This window comes from Pseudorasbora parva, chromosome 2 (genome assembly GCF_024679245.1).
Source record: "Pseudorasbora parva isolate DD20220531a chromosome 2, ASM2467924v1, whole genome shotgun sequence".
Classification (NCBI taxonomy): Eukaryota; Metazoa; Chordata; class Actinopteri; order Cypriniformes; family Gobionidae; genus Pseudorasbora; species Pseudorasbora parva.
Genome location: NC_090173.1, coordinates 22,434,078 through 22,441,511, shown reverse-complemented (window position 1 = coordinate 22,441,511; position 7,434 = coordinate 22,434,078).

The following is a 7,434-nucleotide window of genomic DNA, read 5'->3' as shown; positions in this document are numbered from 1 at the left end:
CTAGCTACATCTAATTATTATTATTTTTTTTCTTTGAGATCATTTAATGAATCTGTAAGTTTTAGTTCTAGATAAAAAAATGTATAGGCTATGCAAAAATATTAGCATGTGGTGTGCACATATAGTACATTTTCGGTGGAGACATTAAAACTAAAAAATGAGAGTAAAGGTTAGCTGAGATATGAGTAGGTGAATTGGGAAAATTGTTCTTTGTGCTTACAGGGCGAATGGGGTATAGGATGATAACTATGTTAAATTATTAATAAAATTAGGACTAATTCAAGGCATTAGTTTATAGATATGTGGACGAGCTGCATAAACATAGCCACTATGTGAATACTGTGTGTCTTAAAGAGATAGTTCACCCGCAAAATTTCTGTCATTATTATTCACCCTCATGTCGTTCCAAAACCGTAAGACTTTCGTTCATCTTCGAAAACACAAATATTTGAATGAAATCTGAGAGCTTTCTGCCCCTCGATTGACAGCTACACAACTGACACTGACGCTTCAAAAGAGATCGTAAAATGAATCCACATTAATTGAGTGGTTTAGTCCAAATTTTCTGAAGAGTCACGATCTCTTTATATAATGAACAGATTGAATTTAGGCTTTTATTCACTTATAAATATTCATCAACTCTCACAACAAATGTGGTACAGGGAAGCTCAAGCGTGTTTGCTTGATGTGCGAGAACCAATGAGGTTCATTCTTGTGTTATGCAGCACGTTTGAGCTTCTGCAAGAACCAATGAGGTTGGTTCAACCATAGACATCATATAGATAGACGCCCTATCGAGCGCTACTGCCTATTGGCACGGTCGAGCCGTGGAGCCGCCATCTTGAACCGGTCGCCAGCTCCACTCAGTGTAACTTGTTTGCCAGGTGCAGTGAGCTGTCAGCGCATTCAATTAATCATATCTCCCTGAATACCTAACCGATTTTAACGCTGGGTTTTTTGCTGCAAAGGTCATTAATGTAGCTATGATACAGGACACATGGTTCAGCGTTTTTTAATATTCTTAAGCCATATTCGGATGGTAATTGTTTCTCGTGGGGTCGTAAGGTATTTTTCGGATGCATTTTAAAGATCTAAAGCCTACACTTTTATTACTAAAATGCTGGAAAGTATTTACAAGAATAATCTTTCATCACCGCTTAAAAGAGAAAGAAAAAAAAAACACTTAAACATTTGAAATGAGCCGTTATTTCCGCTCATTTTTAAAATTACTTTTTTTTTAAACAAAACATTTAAATAAAATAATGTCTTATTATTAAATATGATTTTTTAAATTATTTTTATTCCAAGCATATGACATTTTTACAGCAGACAATCATTTGAATTACCACGTGAGCAGTGTTTCCCAGGTGCGGAGGATCACTCGCTCCTCCATAAATCACCATCCGAATAGACAAGTTTTATCACTGAGGTGGCATGCAAATGTATTTTACAGACGTCCACATAAGAAAAAATTACCGTCCGAATAGGGCTATAGTGGGCTTAACAGTTACATAATATTCTGATATAAGATATAAAGTGTCCAGACGTCCAAAATCAAAATATGTGATAGAGGATATAGGGGGTTTATATTACATTAATATTACACATTACATTCATTTATATTAAAGGGGGATTATAAAACCACACAATATATATGATAAAGAAGCAGAAACAGAGAGTTGAAGTAAAATAAGATATTTTAATAAGTTGAAACAATTTATAATGATTTGTGACACACTCTCTCTCTCTCTCTCTCTCTCACACACACACACACACACACACACACACACACACACACACACACACACACACTAAATATATAATATTCTGATAAAGTTCCGGCATCAGCCTTTGTGATTGGGATTGTTCTGTTCGCCTTCATCTGCAACACAACGACAGTTATTAGGCCCGGTCAGCAATGCATGTATTAACTTCAGATTGGATTGTGTTGGTACTAATAGGCACATAATGTTACCAAACGCTAAAAGTAAGTTTCGTGCATCTAACAAGTGCTTTCTAACATCTTTTTGATATGAATAGTAACTTAAGTTATGTGGAAAACACTTGAGTTGAGGGAGATACATAGCTTAGCTAACATATGCTACCTTCGATTTCAGTACAGTAAGTTACTATCAAAGATCCTTGCTCCTTCTCAATTATCTGGATTTAAGGACAAAATACATCCAATAGTACGATGGCAAAGTTAAATCTTAATTGTGAAAAGTAATCCCGCGAGCCCTACCTGCGATGGTTCGCCGATTAGAACAGGAAAATGCTGCACAGTGCTCTGGCATCTTAACTGCTGCTATGCAACTAAACTAGCCCTGCGTCCCAATTTGCATACTATCCATCCTAAATAGTATTCGAAAATAGAATTAGTATGTCCCAAATCGTAGTATGTTGAAAAGAGTATTCCAAAGATTCCCGGATGGTTTACTATTTCCGGTACTATTTCCATTGCGAGTTGGACGGGGATTCGATTAGAACTACAAACGCGGATAAAAAGCGTTAAAAAACTACAAACATGACGGATGTGCGAGTTTAGTAAAGTTTAGATAAAGGGGTTTGAGTGACCCTATCAATATTTAACCTGACAAAAATATATTTATTCAGTGTTGTCCATATTACATTGCACATGCAGCAGCATTGTGAACTTTTGTAATGACATGTTTGGCCATTAACTTTTAAATGCATCATTATATTTAAACTGCAAACACATGAGGAGAGTCTCTGCATTAAAGACCCACAAATGGCAGATCAACGAGCGGCTACATTTCTCTCCGATACGGTAGGAGATTAAACTGAATGTGGAGGATTTGAACTGTGACGAATCTGACGATGATTGACAGGGCAGATAAACGGTGACGGGATGCACGTAACTAAGCGACAGAGTCCGTTAAAGATGGCGAAGTAGTATGTCCCGAAGCTTGTATACTTTTCTGCTACACACTCAAAAGTATATACTTTTTCTTCACAAAAAGAGTACATACTTTTAGGACGTAGTATAAGTAGGTGAATTGGGACGCAGCATACGAGTACGACCGGTTCAAAATGGCCGCCGCAAATCTCGGCGCACAGCAGCCAATAGGGCGTCTACCTATATGATGTCTATGGGTTCAACGAGCAGGTTCGGTTGAGCTTCTGTTTATGTTCGCTGATCAATGTGTGAATAAAAGCCTAAACTAAATCTGTTCATCATATAAAGCGATCAGTTGCAGAAAGCTCTCAGATTTCATAAAAAAAAAGTAATTAAGTAATTCAAAGAAAATCACTTTGAATTACCATAGTGTATGAAATGTGCTAAATAAAAATGTGCTAAATTGAGCACATTTCATAGGAACACATTCCAATAGGAACGACATAAGGGGGAAAATTAATGACAGAATTTTCCTTTTTGAGTGAACTATCCCTTTAAGACCTGGTCTGACCAACTAGTTAACCAAGGGGTAATCAGTCTTTTTTTATTTTTAAAGAATCAAAGGACACCAATCTACATTGTTATGTAACTGGGGGGGGGGGGGGGGGGGGGGATTAGGACTAGTCTTGAAGAATTTTTTTTTTGGATGACTAACTTGTAAGACAGTCTAACATGCAACGGAACACAGGAAGACTGTACTCGTACTGGCTCCCTGCGCCCTCTACTGGATCAAGTACAGTAGAAATTATTATAATTCAATAAAAAGGGCATTTAAAAAAACAATGTATGTAAGGAAGTAAATGTAAGAATAGACTGTGTAAGCACAATTCTTCCTAATGTTTCACTATGGTAAAAGTGTACCTCACAATACATGATCTGGCTACAAGGTTTTCTGTCTCTCTTTTTTTAGAGTCAGTTGAGTTCAAACTGAGAAGGCAACTTTGGGGGAACTTGGAAGTGTAAAAATAAGAGAAGCTGAAAGAATTCCTACTGAAGAAAATTTTGAATTTATACCCCCTAGGAGCAAATGTGCAAAACTGACAAACACATTTGATGTAAGCTGGCGATTTAAGGCCCAGAATATGGACCAGGAGTTAGTTCTCTCTCCAAAGACTTATTTGGCTATACTTATCTTTTGAATGGCATTTACACCTTGTTCTTGGCCATCTGGGCTATCTTCGTTCGTTTGTTACATTTATATAGCGCTTTTCTAGACAGTCAAAGCGCTTTACATATAGAAGGGGGAAATCTCCTCAACCACCACCAATTTGCATCATCCAACTAGGTGAATTGTGTCTTGGTTTGTGTTTGGATTGTTTGTTGTTGTTGTAGTTGAACTGGACTGATATTTGTGTTTTTTGCCTTTTCTTCATAATGCTATTTCTTCAGTAAGAAGGGAACATTATCGGATCGTGGCCACAACAAATGCCTGTGTCTATAAAACTTAGGCAGTGACTTGTTGTCTCGCTGTCTTATCATCAGGCTTTGACTTTGGAGCCAGCATTTGTGTACGATGGTCCCTAACAAAACTGATTTCAGACTGGCTTCTGTGGCAGCATTATGGTTAAAAAAGTAAACAGAGAGTGCTTTGGCGATAATTAAGCAAGTATTTCATTACTACAATAGTAATTTTTAGCTAGAAATTATATCAAAAGTGGCAAGCGTTGGTCAAAAACGTACTCTTACACACAAACTGACCACCGACCGCAACTGTTATGGAACGCATATGATTGTGGGATATCAAAGGCAGCTAAGGATACATATATCCTGCCTTTCATCAAGAGAGACAGGAAGGAAGTGAAGCTAACATTAGATTAGTGCCTTTATGCTTACCTTGCTATTTTCACCATCAGATGGCGCTGCGAGCTAAGCTGAGGTGACTCTACTTGGTCGCGCGAAGAACGTGGTGCAGCAGAGCAGACAGCAGAGCGTCATTCGTCAAACATCAGAAGAAACATCGTTATTGATTTCAAGGTAGTAACATACTGAACACTGATGTTAAACTAAAGTAATACTGTTTATATGTGCTTTATAACATGGCCTCAACAAGGTGCATGACTGTTTTGCACAATTTTAAACGTCACAAAAAGTTCCAGTCACATATCAACGCAGTAATTTCCACACACATTAGTTTTTGAAACTTAGTCTATGTTTAGGATGGGAATCCAAGTCTTTAACAGTGTAAAAAGCTCAGTATGCATGAAACAGCATTTCACCCCCCCCCCCCCCCCTTTAACTATGCACGTGAAGGTAAACTCAAAAACAAAACTAAAACTAAAACAATAATTAGACTTGCAATAATTACATTAGCAAATATTAAATACAATTATATGTTCAATGTATGTTGTATTTTATTTATCATATATATATATATATATATATATATATATATATATATATATATATATATATATATATATATATATATATATGTCATGCGTATTTGTAAAGATATAATTTTGTTATAATGTTTTTAACTGCTTGCTATTTTATACCAGACCAAAAATCCTAACAATCAAACTAAATGAGAATAATTATTAATGTTAGTAATCTCTAACTCCTTACCCCTAATACAAAACCCACAACAATTAAAAAGCTAAAACTTTTGTTTAAAAAATGCATTGTGAAAAATCTCATTTGTTGCTATCTATTCATTAAAAAACAGGAATTCCTGTTTTTTAATGAATAGATAACAACAAATGAGATTTTTGTGACAACTCAAATAGGATTCCATTTTAGAAATCTGGTCACCTTAAAGGCAGCATTTTACATTTTTCGGACACCGCCCTTAATCCATGAAAACGAGATCATTTTGTTGAGGTAACGACATCCTTATTATGTAGACCTCCAGATATGTTGAGGGAACAACATATTTTTCTTGTGGGCCACGTAAACAAAACTTGCATGACCATAGAAACCTGCATTCTGTTTCAAATCAATGCAACTATATCTAGGGTAAACTTGACTATTTTTGACGTTTTGACACTCAATTTCTGTATAACCAAATATATTAGACTAGTCGATAGGGCAGGAAATTATGTAGCATATTGTTTGGGGTATTTACTGATTTTGATTACTTTCTGGAAAATTAAGCACTATTTATAATAACAATAGCTACCAAACTGGAAAAAGTGAAAACCAAAAATATTTAATAGTAAAAGGGGAATCTAACATTACGCTTTGTGTGATTTACGCACACTTGACACTTGCACGCTACCTTTCTCGTCACCATATCTTGGACTATTTACCCACCTATACAGGATAATAATGAACTGCGCAATGATGCGTGTGGAGTAGTTCAGTATCTAGAGGCGGCACGGCACCCTGTGATCCGTTTGAGTCTGATCAATGTCAAACAAACAATAGCTAGTGTGATCCAATTTCACTGAGCACACTCATGCATAAAAGCCCAGTGCAGGGGGAGTCTGTGTGTGTTATGTGAGTAGAGAGATTAGTATCAGAGGAAATATGGGTCACCGTGGCAGACAATATGCAGTGGAGGTGTTGCTGAGGCAACCACCCAGATGTTAGCAAAGAGCCTGGAACTGCAGCCTTCAGCTGTTCTGAATCCCTGAGGAAGTCTCAATCATCTGCTCATGCTGCTGCTCTGCTGTCACCAGGAACATAATGAGAGAGTCACACTGTTTAAATTAACTTCTCAGTGTAGCTTTAAATTAACGCCCCCCTTTCCTTGTAACATTTGCTATCCAGTATATCAAGTAGCCTAAGTAATATATCAGCAAGTCATATTGTAGTCGAATAATGTGGGTATCTGTTGACCAGCTCATAGCTCCTGTAGGCTACATGATTCCTAGACTACAAACGAGATTGTCACAGATGATCTGTCTGTCTTTTGTGCCTGTACTGTGTAGCATCATAGGCTGAGTAAAAAAATCTTCTTTATCCCTTAATTCAAAATTCTTTGCAGCAGCATGCAAGTGGCACTGAAAAGGCTGTCCCACTTCATCTTCAGTCCATATTCAGTGCCCACAGACACGGTTTCCACAATCACAGATTGAAAGTGTAACAAAGACTCCCCAGGGTGTGGGATTCCATACCGGTGTCCTGGCTACAGTCTGTACAATGGTTAGGGATATTCTGAACTTCTAAAACCCACCACACGATGTCGCCCTCTTCACACCAGCATTTTCCTGCAGAAAGAGGCCCAAATGCCACTCAAGTGGGTTAGTGTGTCTTTCTTGTATGCCTTCACGCATTGCAGTGGTTTGATCGAGAGATTCAAAGGATAAATATAGTAAAAATTCTATCTATCTATCTATCTATCTATCTATCTATCTATCTATCTATCTATCTATCTATCTATCTATCTATCTATCTATCTATTTATCTATCTATCTATCTATCTATCTATCTATCTATCTATCTATCTATCTATCTATCTATCTATCTATCTATCTATCTATCTATCTATCTATCTATCTATCTATCTATGTATCTATCTGTCCGTCTGTCTTTCTGTCTGTCTGTTATCTAATGACTTACGCAAGGAACCAATG